This window comes from Trichosurus vulpecula, chromosome 9 (genome assembly GCF_011100635.1).
Source record: "Trichosurus vulpecula isolate mTriVul1 chromosome 9, mTriVul1.pri, whole genome shotgun sequence".
NCBI lineage: Eukaryota > Metazoa > Chordata > Mammalia > Diprotodontia > Phalangeridae > Trichosurus > Trichosurus vulpecula.
In genome coordinates, this window is record NC_050581.1 from 150,579,493 (window position 1) to 150,593,656 (window position 14,164).

The following is a 14,164-nucleotide window of genomic DNA, read 5'->3' on the forward strand; positions in this document are numbered from 1 at the left end:
CCTTTGGTCCTGGCCTTTGTTTCCGTTGTGGCAGGAGGGTGTAAGCCAGACTTCTTCCTCAGAAAGCCTAAAGAGAGAGTAGAGAGAAGACACGACTCTTTAGTTTTCCCGATGGCTGCCGCAGCACCCCTCCTATTACCCCAAGGTACATGGGTACCCGGTATTGGCAGCTGTCCAGGGGCCGCACACGTGGTTGACATTGATATAGCAAATCCACAGGCACCCCAAGGTTCTGATGTGCCATTCTATACAATCGGAGTTGCGAGACTGTAGTCATGGCATCGAATTTTGCAACACACCGTTCGAAGCTGCCACACCTAGTTAGGAGCAAAAAAGTGCAACCGGTCAGTCGACCTTGGCACTCCTTAAGGTTAAAGACCTATTTGTTGTCATCAAACGCTCTGATACTAAATTTACTACTTATACACCTTCCCACCATTTTCCACAGCCTTCAGATGATCGACCACCACAACATGATGGACCCACTGACATATATGATGTTAGGTAAGACTGCACTTCCAGCAGCCCCTCGGTATCCTTGGGCCAGATGAGGCAAGAGCCGGCTGTTAAAGGTATGAAAAGCACTGGCTTGGAAATCAGGGGTCTTGGGTTCTAGTCCTTCCTCTACCGCTGTGTGACCGTGGACAAGTCATTTCCCCTTCTCTGAACCTCATTCTCTTCTTTACATATGAAAAAAGTTGGGGTGGACCCCATTATCGCTCCCTAAAGGCCCTTCTGACTAAAATTCTAAGACACTGGCTCTTCATCCACTCTGTTACTGAGTTCTTAGAAAAGTCCCAAGGACTGAGCAAAGTGGCTAGCCTGAGGTTGGGAGTAACTTCTGGGCTTTCATGCAGCCCGTGGGGGAACTGAAGTTCTCATCACTCAGACAACGCTTTGCAAAGCTGGGCGGTGCCGTCACTGCACTAATTTGCGATGGAATCCGGACAGCCCGGCAGAACTGACAGGAAAGTCACAGATAATTGAGGTTAAAAGGCTCCTTTCGAGATCATCTAGTCCAAGTCTCCGATTTTACCAAGAAGGGAGAGGTCAGGTGACTTGCTGAAGATCTCCCAGCTGGGAAGCAGAGCCAAGATTTAGACTGTGGTCTCCAATTCGGTTTCGATTCCGTGAAGCCAGAGCGGTTGCCTAAACCCCGGGCAGTGTTTGAAAATTAAGCCCCTGCTCTATTATCATCCACCAGAGCCTTTAAGGCTTCTTTGTAACATGTGAGTCGATATCACAAAATCAGTGATACCCAGCGTGCCTCTCCTGGGCTTTATTTAAATGTTCAGTCTGATTTCATTCCTCAAGTCACACTTTTAGTCTGTGTCTTAGTAACTGACAAAGGACCACACAGTTTTTCTTCGTTCAGCAGCACTCAAGAAACACTAGGGACAGCCGTTATGCAGGCTGTCCTTAAACAATATTTTGTTGGGTTTTTTTAAAGCCCCTGCCCTCAAGGGGCTTACTATCTAGTACGAAAGATAAGATGTATATAAAGACCACTCTATGACAAATGCAAATAAAAACCCATCAGAAAAACCTCTTATGAAATAAAGTATACTAAGTTGGATTGTTTTTCTTGATAGTCCATGTTAGATTTAGAAGCTGTAATTTTTATAGTACTTAAATTTACATTTCTTTAATAAGGTTAATATGTTTACATATTTAATTAATATATATTTAGTATTGTTTAATAATATATAATAATACAGTTTGTAACATATAAACTTATAATTTATAATATATTAACTGAAAAAAAATGAGACAACTGTTCCCTGCTTTGGTTGGCCTTCCTGCATTTGCACAAGTGGTCCCTCTTCTCTTCCCCACTTAAAATGCATTCCTTTTCCCCTCCTTTCTCTTAGCTTCCTTTAAAGCTCCACTGGGATGCTATCTCTTCCTCAGTGACATCTTCTCCAGTTCATTAGGGCTCCCTCCCTCCTTCATTACCTTGCATTTACTTATCTGTGTCCATGTGGAGAGAGCCATTTTGGTAAGGTGGATAGTGTTGGATTTGGCTTCAGGTTCAAATACCACCTCACATATTTACGAGCAGCATGACCCTGAGCAAATCACTTCACCTCTGTTTCCTCATCTCTAAAATGGGGATAATAATAGTACTGCACAAGGTAGTTGTGAGGACCAAAGGAGGTAAGGTGTGTTTAAAAAGCTTTGCAAACTTTGAAGTGCTCTAGAAATAAGGATAGGAACAGGACCTGTGGCTGCTTTGGTGGAGAGGACCTTGGATTGCAGAAATTTCCTCTACCAATGCAGGTGAGCACTTCCACTTTAACTCCTGGTGGCTCATGGGGTGAGAAAGTTGCCTAGAACACTAAGAGGTTAAGTGACTTGCCCAAAGTCACACCGTCAGAGGTGGGATTTGAACTTCCTGAGTTTGAGGCTAGCTCTCTCTCCTTTGTGCCATGCTGACCAGCTGGCTAGCTACCTAGACAGACAAACGAGCTAAATAGCCAGATGATAGATTTTTGTTGTTGTTGTTCAGTCATGTCTGACTCTTCGTGATTCCATGGATCACAGCATGCCAGGCCCTTCTGTCCTCCACTATCTTCCGAAGTCTGTCCAAGTTCATGTTCGCTGCTTCCATGACACCATCTACCGATCTCATCTTCTGCCGTCCCCTTTTCCTTTTGCCTTCAATCTTTCTCAGTATCAAGGTCTTTTCCAATGAGTCCCATCTTCTAATTATATGGCCAAAGTATTTAAGCTTCAGCATCAATGTTTGACCCTCCAGTAAATAATTAGTCTGGATTAATTTAAGTATTGACTGATTTGATCTCTTGGTTGTCCAACAGACTCTCAAAGGTTTTCTCCAGCACCACAATTCAGAAGTGTCAATTCTGTAGCACTTGGCTTTCCTTATAGTCCAACTCTCATAACCATATATTGCTACTGGAAAAACCATAGTTTTGACTATTAGGACCTTTGTTGGCAAGGTGACGGATGTCTCTGTTTTTTAGTCTGCTGTCCAGATTTACCAGAGCTTTCCCCCAAGCAGCAAGTATCTTTTAATTTCATAGCAGCAGTCACCATCTGCAGTGATCTTTGAGCCCAAGAATATAAAATCTGACACTACTTCCATTTCTTCTCCCTCTATTTGCCAGGAAGCGATGGGACCAGTTGCCAAGATCTTAGTTTTTTTTAATGTTAAGCTTCAAACCAGCTCTCCTCTTTCACCCTCATCAAGAGGCTTCTTAATTCTTCACTTTCTGCTATCAGAGCGGTATCATCTGCATATATCTAAGACTGTTGATATTTCTCTCTCTCTTAATTCCAGCTTTTGAGTTATCAAGCCTGGCATTTCCCATATGAGTTAAGTAAATAAGGTGACAATATACAGTCTTGTCATACTTCTTTTCCAATCTTAAGCCACTCAGTTGTTCCATGTTCAGTTCTAACTGTTGTTTCTTGGCCCACATACAGGTTCCTCAGGAGATAAGTAAGAGGGTCTGGTACTCCCATCCCTTTGAGGACTTGCCACATTTTGTTGTGATCCACACAGCCAAAGGCTTTAATGTAGTCAATAAAGCAGAAGTAGACATTTTTCTGTAATTCCCTCACTTTCCCAATAATCCAGCAAATGTTGGCAATTTGCCTCTTTGAAAACCAGCCTGCTCGTCTTGGTAAATTCTCAGTTCACATATTGCTGAAGCTTAGCTTGCAGAACTTTAAGCATAACCTCGCTGGTATGGGAAATGAATACAGTTGTTCAGTAATTTGAACATTCCTTGGCATTGCCCTTCTTTAGGATTGGGACGTTGACTGATCTTTTCCAATCCAGTGGCCACCGTTGAGTTTTCCAAATTTGCTGGCATATTGAGTACAGCACTTTAACAGCATCGTCTTTTAGGACTTTAAATAGCTCAGCTGGAATACCATCACTTCCACTAGCCTAATTGTTAGCAATAATAATAATAAAAACAATAAGACCCCAGGATATCTGACCCTCGATCAGTAACCACACCATCGTGGTCACGGGTGATGTTATGATCTTCCTTTTGTACTTTTGTATATGCTTGATACCTCTTCTTAATCTCTTCTGCTTCTGTGAAGTCCCTTTATCATGTCCATTTTTGCATGAAACATTCTCTTGGTATCTGTGATATCAATTAGGTTGGGACTTTCTTACTATTTTAAATGATTAATTAAGTGTCTTTGATTGAGTCTTACTAGGTGCAAAGCCCCAGGCCCAAACCCCTATCTATTATGTGCTTAAGCCTATGTGGGCATGAAGCCCTCAGGGTCCTAAGGGGAGTTGCTAAGACCAGAGCCAATAGTAGGAGCCTAAGTTCTGGTTGCTCAGACGATGTTTGATGATGGCTACAGAGGGTATTAAAAAGAGAGAACAGAGCTATTTGTGAGGGCTCTCACTCTTGGAGGTGTGTTGAAGTGGAGATGCTGGGCAGCTGTAGTTAAGAGCCCCCCCGGATGTTCGAACTCTGGTAACTATGTCTATTGTGATTTGGTTACACAGAAATGTTGATCTGTTTATATTGTCTCTGTAATTTCTGTTTGTATTTGCTCTGAAGTTCAGGGTGCTGGCTTTTCCCCCTGAACTAAGTGAATGATATATGTATATGCTGGATTAAAGTAAGATTGTTAACCCCTTAACGTTGCTTTCCTTAGTAAAGCAGGTCAAAAGAACCCGTGTTGGCAGCTTTCTGTGTGCTGGTTGTTGGTGGGTCTCACATCCCTACAGCAGCTGCTAGCAGACTGTTGCAACAGTATCTCTAATTTTCTTGAAGAGATTGCTCATCTTTTTCATTCTATTGTTTTTGTTTGTTTTGCATTGCTCATTTAAGAAAACCTTATTTCTCCTTGCTATTTTCTGGAATTCTACATTCATTTGTATATATCTTTCCCTTTCCTTCTTTCATCAGCTGTTTATAAAGACTCAGCAGACCGCCATTTTGCTTTTTTGCTCTTTTTTTCCTTTGGAATGTTTTCTGTTGCTGTCTCCTGTGCAATATTGTGAACCTCTGTCCATAGTTCTTCAGGCATTCTACCTACCAGATCTAATCCCTTAAATCTATTCATCACTTCCATTTCATATTTATAACAGATGTTATTTAGGTCATACCTATACGGTCTGATGGTTTTCCCTACTTTCTTCAATTTAGGTCTGAATTTTGAAATAAGAAGCTCATGATCTGAGCTACAGTCAACTCTAAGTCTTATTTTAACTGACTGTATAGAGCCTCTCCACCTTTGGCTGCAAAGTATATAATCCAATAGGATTTTGATATTGATGTTGTCCATGTGTAGAGTCGACTTTTGGGTTGTTGAAAAAGAGTCTTTGCTATGACTAACTCGCGGGTTCATTTTATACTCCAAGGCCAGACTTGCCTATTATTCTAACTCTCTTTTGTTTTCCTACTTTAGCATTCCAATCCCCTATGATAAATGTAACATCTGTATGTGTGTGTATATATGAGTGTGTATTATTTGATGGGGTTTTTTTTGGTGTTATTATTTGGTATTAGAAGATGTTCTAGGTCTTCATAGAACTGATCAACTTTGGTCTCTTTGGAATCATTGTGGAACATATACTTGCATTACTGTGATGTTAATGTGGCCTTGGATTCAAACAGATATCATTCTGTGATTTTTGAGATCATATCCCAGTACTGTTTTTCTCACCCTATTCTTGACTACGAGGGCTACTTCATTTCTTCTAAGGGATTTTTGCCCATAATAATTTAAGTAGTGATCACCTGAATTAAATTCAGCCATTCTCTGACACTCAAAATGGCGATGTTTAATCTTTCCATCTCCTGTTTGACCACATCAAGCTTACCTTCGTTTATAGATCTCACATTCCAGGTTCCGATGCAGTATTGAACTTTACAGTATCAGACTTTCATCACCAGACATATCTGCAGCTGAGCTTCCTTTCAGCTTTGGCCCAGCCCTTTCATTAGTACTGCAGCTACTTGTAATTGTCCTCGGCTCTTCCCCAGCAGTGTATTGGACACCTTTGGGTTTGAGGGGCTCATCTTCCGGTATCATATCTTTTTACATTTTGATACTGTCCTTAGGTTTTTACTGGCAAAGATGCTGGAGTGGTTTGCCATTTCCTATTCCAGTGGATCACCTTTTGTAAGAATTCTCCACTATGACCTGTCAATCTTGCATAACCCTGCACAGCATAGCTCATAAAATTTCACTGAGCTATGCAAGGCCTTCTGCCATGACAAGGCAGTAATCCAGGAGTAGGAGACAGAGATAGACAGATTAATTGATTGATATCAGTTACTATTGTTATGTTGTATTACTGTGTCGCCATAGTGAACAGCAGTAGGTTAGTATGGCCTTGGAATCAGGAAGATCTAGATTCAAGGTCCCCCCCCCCCCCACTGACACATACTGACTGTGTATCTCTGGGCAAGTCACTTACCCTTCCGGTGCCCCAGGCAATTTTTTAAAATTATAAATTCATAGAAAAGATGCTGATCTGCATTGATAGAGGGAGTTCCATCATGAGGTTTCCCAATAGCAATGAAATAGGAGGTCTGTGAAGTGTGTGAAGGGCAACAGCATGAGAAGGGTCTGGAAAAGGTAGTTTGGAAGCAAATTCTGGACAACTTGGAATAGGGGGTGAGGAAATTAGGGCCTTATTTGATAGATAATGGGGAGCCATTGAAAGTGCTTGAGCAGAGGAGTTCCTTTGTCCTTCCTTCTTGAAGAAGACCATGACATCAGTGATGCCTTGACAGGCAAGTGAACTGGATTTAAGTGAGGGAGGGTTGTGCCAAGTCACCAGACTCACTCTCTCCTCCAGAGCCATCTGGGTCCACCGGCAAGATATGGATGAGGATGACTGGAGATGGTTCTAGATGCAGTGTGAGACCTTGGTCTTTTAAAGCTCAAGTCTTTACCAGGTGTCAGTTTGACTGAGGCAGTGCCCATTCAGTGATTAAGGCTAGGTAAGAAATGAAACAAAGAATGACCTCTATTACCTAGTCAAAAAAGTAAAATAAATTTTGTGGGGGAAGCTCCTCAGGGTTTCTGGCCAAAACAGAAACAATTGCTATTTACATTCACTCTAAGCCATCAAAACTTGAGCAGTGCGGTATATAACACACAGAAGTGCCATATTTCCTTCCAGTGCCACAAGAGACCAAAAATCCATTTCCAGGTCCAGCAACAGAAAAGATTTCATTCAGTGGCATTATTAATTGGACATCTTAGCGTTCTTTGAGAAACTTTGCCTGCATATTAGAACTACAGGAAACTAGACATCATCTGGCCTAATCCCATCATTTTGCCCACAAGGACACTGAGGCCCGAGAAGAGAAGTACTAAGACCATACCTCTAGGAAATGTCAGGACTCAGCAAGAATCATAGTCTCAGAGGTGGCAGCAATCACCAGGTTCACTAAATCCAACCCCTTTCCCCCACCAGAAGTATGAATCTTCTCTAGAATATAGCTGATAAATTCTGAACACCTCTAGTGAAGGAAACGCATTACCTTAAGTGACCCGACATTCATTTTTGGACAGTTCTAATTGTTCCTAAACTCTCTTATATCGAGTCAGGTCTTCAGATTCTTCCTTCAATGGTCTTTTTACTACTCCTAAAATAAGTCTGACCATGTCTCACGCACACACACGCACACACACACACACACACACACACACGCAACATTCAATAAACTATGGGCTTGCTATTATATCCAGAACTACATGTAAAATCCTGTTTGGCTTTCAAAGTCCTTGGTAACCTGGCCCCTTCCTACCTTTTCAGTCTTCTTTCTCCTTCACATACTTTGGTCTCCAGTGACTCTGGCCTCCTAGCTGTCCCTTACATGAAACACTCCCAACTCCTGATTCTAGCTATTTTCCCTGGTTGTCCCCCATTCTTAGAATGCTTTCCCTCCTCATCTTTACTTCTTGGCTTCTCTGTATTCCTTCAAGTCCCAATGAAAGTTTTCTTCTTCAGGAAGCCTTTCCCAGTCCGTCATCTTAATGCCCTCCCTCTGAGATTACCTCAATTTATCCTGTCTCTAACTCATTTATAGGTAGCTGTTTGTATGTCATCTCCTCCCCCTCCCCCCATTAGACTGAGTCCCTTTTGAGTGTTTGTTGTTGAGAAATGTTTGACTCTCTGTGGTCCCATTTAGGCTTTTCTTAGCAATGGTTTACCATTTCCTTCTCCAGTTCCATTTTACAGATGAGGAAACTGAGGCACACTGGGTTAAGCGATTTGCCAAGGATCACACAACTAGTAGGTGTGTAAGGCTGAATTTGAACTCAGTCCTCCTGATTCCAGACCCGGTGCTGTCTCCGCAGCACCACTTAGCTGCCTCCTACCCCCTTTTAGAGTAGGGAATGTTTTTTACCTTTCTTTGTATCCCCAGCTCTCAGTACAGCACCTGGCCCATAGTAGGTACTTAATAAACGTCAGTTGACAGACTGACTCCATACTGCCTCTTGTTATGAATGGGAATCATTTCTCAATGCTGGTGATAAAATGGAAAAATCCAATTTATTTCAGAGACAATAAATAGCCTCCTGCAGAATGATAATAGTAATAACTGAGGTATATAAAGCACTTTATATCCATTATCTCATTTGCTCTCCACAACAAACCTACAGCTATTATTATCATAATCTCCATTTTACAGATGAGGAAACTGAGGTTGAGATGGGTTAAGTGGCTTGCCCAGAGTCACACAGCCAGAAAGTATCTGAAGCGGGGTCTGACCCCAGTTGTTTTTTACTCCAAGGCCAGAATTCTTTCCTCCGTATCATTCCATTTTTTTTGTAGTCATCATGATGATTTCAGCAGGGGGTTCATTAATTCTGAAAAACTCCAAGCACCTTCATATGTAACTCTCTGGGCCCCAAGGAGAAAGAAAAATGCCAGAAAGGGCCCATTTTCCCATTTGATAATTGCATCATTAAAGAGGTGACAAGAACATGAATGAGTAATCATTAACAGCCCCTTATATTTGTGTGGCATTTTCACCAATATTATATCATCTTGCCTTCACAGCAATTTCACGAAATAAGCATAAGTATTAGACTCCACCACTCTCCCTACCCCGACCTCTTTGCATCCTACCCTTTCTTCAAAGACCCATCTCAAATGGCACCACCTCCACACAGCCTTTCTTGATTCCCTCCAGCTGAAAATACTCTTCATATCCTATGATTTAATGGCTCTTTGTATTCCTCTTAAGTGGGGCAGCTAGGTGGCGCCATAGTGCATAGAGCGCCAGTATCCGAGTCAGGAACACTCATCTTCCTGAGTTCAAATCTAGCTTCAGATACTTACTAGTTGTGTGACCCTGGGTAAATAATTTAATTTTGTTTGCCTCAGTTCCCTCATATGTAAAATGAGCTGGAGAAGGAAATGACAAACCACTCCAATATCTCTGCCAAAAAAAGCCAACCAAATAAACAAAAAACCCAAATGGGATTGTGGAGAATGAAAAACAATGTAATATCTATCATCTCATTTGCTTATCACATTCTAACTTGAATTATCATTCTTTTCACACACATTTCATCCCCCTCTATGAAACTGAGCACATACTGAAGGCAGGGACCACATCTTATTTACTTTTGTGTCTCCTAAAGTACCAGGCTTTGTATCTTCCAAACTTCAAGTGCTTAAGACAGCTGCCATGATGTTGAATACTGTTGAATCTCCATTTTAAGATGAGGGAACTGAGTGAGTCAAGGACAAAAACAAAACTAAAATCCCTGTTTCCTGACTTGCAGTCCGGTGTTCCTCCATGGTACTTTATTAGAATGTCAGTCCTGACAGGAAAAGATCAGGCTTCCTATGGGTTCTATTTGACTCTTGGTGGTTTTAGATGAAGCCCTCCAGATCATACTCTCTAACCACAGGGTTCTGTCCTAGGCCCTCTTCTCTTCTTCTGTATTACTTCCCTCAGTGATCTCATCAGCTTCCATGTTTTAATGACCATCTCTATGCTGATGACTCTCAAATCTACCTTTCCTACCCCGTCTCTCTGCTGACCTCCAACCTCACGTCTCCAAATGCCTTTCAGACATTTCAAACTGGATGACCATAGACATCTTAAACTTGGTATGTCCAAAATGAAGCTCATTATCTTTCCCCCTACCTCCCTGCTTCCTACCTTCCCTATTACTACAGAAGGCAACACCAGCTTCCAAACCCCTCAGGCTCACAACCTAGGAGTCATCCTGGATTCTTACTATCTCTCACCACTCCACCCCCATATCCAAGCTGTTGCCAAGGGCTATTGATTCCCCCTCTGCAACATCTCTCCAATATGTCCCCTTCTCCCTTCTGACACTGCCCCCACCCTCATGCAGGCCCTCATCATTGCACACCTGGATTATTACAGTAGTCTGCTGGCGAGTCTGCCTGCCTCAAGTCTCTCCCTACTCCAATCCATCCTCCATTCAGCCACTAAAGTGATTTTCCTGAAGTGCAGGTTTGATCATGTTACCTCCACCCCCACCTCAATCAATAAACTCCAGTGATTTCCTGTGGTCTCCAGAATAAAATACAAAATGTTCTGTTTGGCATTTAAATCCTTTCATAACCAGCTTCCTCTCACCTTTTCAGGTTTCTTATACCTTACTCCCCAACACATAATCTTTGATCCAGTAACACTGGCTTCCTGACTATCCCATGAACAAGATACTTCATCTCTCAGCTCTGGGCTTTTTCTCTGGCTGACTCCATGCCTGGGATGCTCTCCCTTCTCTGCTCCCACTACTGAGCTCCCTGACTTCCTTTAAGTCCCAACTGAAATCTCCCCTTTGACAGGAAGCCTTCCCCAACTGTCTTAATTCCAGTGCTTTCCCTCTTTTCATTCTTTCCTATTTATCCTGTATAAAGCTTGCTTTGTATAGATTTGGTTCCCTGTTTTCTCCCCCATTAGACTGTAAGCTTCTTGAGGGCAGGGACTGTCTTTTGCCTCTTTGTATCCTCAGTGCTGAGCACAGTGCCTGGCACACAGTAGGTGCTTAATAAATGCTTATTGAGGAGCACAGCCAAGATGTCAGAGAAAAGGCAGCAACTTGCTTGAGCTCTCCCCAAAACTCCTCTGAACACCTTTAAATAATGCCATAGAACAATTCCTGGAGCAGCAGAACCCCCAAAAGGACAGGGTGAAATAGTTTTCCAGCCAAAGGCAACTTAGAAGGTTGGCAGGAAAGGTCTGTCGCAGCAGAGTAAGAGTCCAGCACAGTCCAGCACAGGCTACACCAGCACAGATCAGACCCCAGCAAACCAGGAACAGGCCTTGGGAGCCATAGAATCCACAGCTGCAGTGGCTATTTACAGAGCTCTCAGCCCACAGACGATAAGGGGGTCGAACAACAATTCAGAAGGAGATTACAGGGGTCTCTTTGCTGGCTCTGGGGACAGGACTCTGTTGCTTTGCCCATGCGCAGATCCAGGTCCCGGTCCTGGGTGTCAGTCCCAGGGCAAGGAGGACCAGCACCACACCAGAGCTTTTAGGCAGCAATGGAGTAGGGACCCTCCTCACAGCTCCAGGGCAGAAGAGAGTGCTTGTGGTCACTCAAAGATCAGAGCACAGGCCGGGAGAGTAGTAAATACACCTCTCCTTAGATTATACCACCTTGGAAGAACTGAAAAATTACAGGTCCCTAGAAGTGTCTCTGAAAACAGCTGTACAAAACCCCTAAAGCTTAGGGCAGGACACCCTCCACCCTGGAAGCAGAGGCCCACTTTACTGAAGAGTTAAAAGTCAAGAAATAGACTGGAAAAATTAGCAAACAACAGAAAAAAATTCTAACCATAGAAAGTTACTGTAGTGACAAAGAAGATCAAAACACAAACTCAGAAGATAACAAAGTCAAAGCTCCTATATCCAAAGCCTCCAAGAAAAATATGAATTAGTCTCAGGCCATGGCAGGGCTCAAAAAGGATTTTGAAAATCAAGTAAGAGAAGTAGAGGAAAAATTGGGAAAAGAAATGAGAGTGATGCAAGAAAATAACGAAAGAAGAGTTAACAGCTTGGTAAAGGAGACACACACACACACACACACACACACACACACACACACACACACAAATACTGAGAAAATAACACCTTAAAAAACAGACTAAGCCAAATAGTAAAAGAGGTCCAAAAAGAAACCAATGAGGAGAAGAATGTACTGAAAAGCAGATTTGGCCAAATGGAAAAAGAGGCACGAAAATTCACTGAAGAAAAACACTCCTTAAAAAGAAGAATTGGAGGGGCAGCTAGGTGGTGCAGTGAGTAGAGCACCAGCCCTGGAGTCAGGAGGACCTGAGTTCAAATCTGACCTCAGACACACTTGACACATTTACTAGCTATGTGACCTTGGGCAAGTCACTTAACCCCAATTGCCCTGCCTTCCCCCCCTCCAAAAAAAAAATAAGTAGAATTGGTTAAATGGAAAGGGAAGTACAAAGCTAATTGAAGAAAATAGTTCCTTAAAAGTTAGGATTGAGCAAATGGAAACTAATGACTTTATGAGAAATCAAGAAACAATCAAACAAAATCAAAAGAATGAAAAAATAGAAAACAATGTGAAACATCCCATTGGAAAAATAATAGACCTAGAGAGTAGATCCAGGAGGGATAATTTTAAAATTACTGGACTGCCTGAAAGCCTTGATCAAAAAAATAGCCTAGATATCACCTTTCAACAAATTATCAAGGAAAACTCTCCTGATATTCTAGAACCAAAAGGTAAAATAGAAATTGAAAGAATCCACTGATCACATTCTGAAAGAGATCTCAAAATGAAAACTCCCAGGATTATAGCCAAATTCTAGAGCTTCCAGATCAAGGAGAAAATAACGCAAGCAGCCAGAAAGAAACAATTCAAGCATTGTGGAGCCACAGTCAGGATAATATAAGATTTAGCAGCTTCTCCATTAAAGGATTGGAGGGCTTGGAGTATGATATTCCAGAGGGCAAAGGATCTAGAATTACAACCAAGAATCACCTACCTAGCAAAACTCAGGGGGGGAAGTGGACATTCAATGAATTTTCAAGCGTTCTTTTCTTTCTTCTCTCTCTCCCCCACCCCTCTCTCTCTCTGTCTCTCTCTCTCTCTCTCTTTTTGTGGGGGGGGAATTCCAGGCAATTGGGATTAAGTGATTTGCCCAAGGTCACACAGCTAATAAAGTGTGTCAAGTGTCTGAGGTCAAATTTGAACTCAGGTCCTTCTGACTCCAGGACTGATGCTCTACTCACTGTGCCACGTAGCTGCCCCACATGAAAAGACCAGAGCTGAATAGAAAATTTGACTTTCAAATATAAGACTCAAGAGAAGCATAAAAAGGTAAATAGGAAAGAAAAATCATAAGGAACTTCATAAGGTTAAACTGTTTACATTCTTACATGGGAAGATGATACTTGCAACTCATAAGAACTTTCTCATTATTAGAGCAGTTAGAAGGAGCATATATAGACAGAAGGCACAGGTGTGAGTTGAATATGAAGGGATGATATCTAAAAAAATAAAATTAAGGGGTGAGAGAGGAATACACTGGGAGAAAGGGAGAGGTAGAAGGGGGCAAATTATCTCACATAAAAGAGGCAAGAAAAAGCTTTTATATTGAAGGGGAAGATGGGGGAAGTGAGAGGGAGTGAGTGAACCTTACTCTCATAGGAATTGGCTGAAAGAGGGAATAACGTACACACTCAACTGGTTATAGAAGTCTATCTTACCCTACAGGAAAGTAGGAGGAGAAGAAAAATAAAAGAAGGGGGTGGGGTGATAGATGGGAGGGCAGATACCACTACTAGGTCTGTATCCAAAAAGAGATTTTAAAAAAGGGAAAAGGACCTATGTGTACAAAAATATTTATAGCAGCTCTTTTCTGATGGCAAAGAATTGGTAATTGAGGGGATACCCACCAAATGGGGAATGGCTGAAAAAACTGTAGTATGTGATTATGATGGTATGTTATTGTACTATAAGAAATGATGAGCAGGATGCTCTCAGAGAAACCTGAAAAGAGCTATAGAAGCTGATGCAAAGTGACAGTACTGTGTACAAAGCAACCATAATATTGTAAGATGATCAGCTGTGAATTACTTAGCTATTCTCAGCAATACAGTGATCCATGACAACTCTAAAGGATTTATGGAAAATGCTATCCATCCCCAGAGAAAGAACTGATGATGTCTGA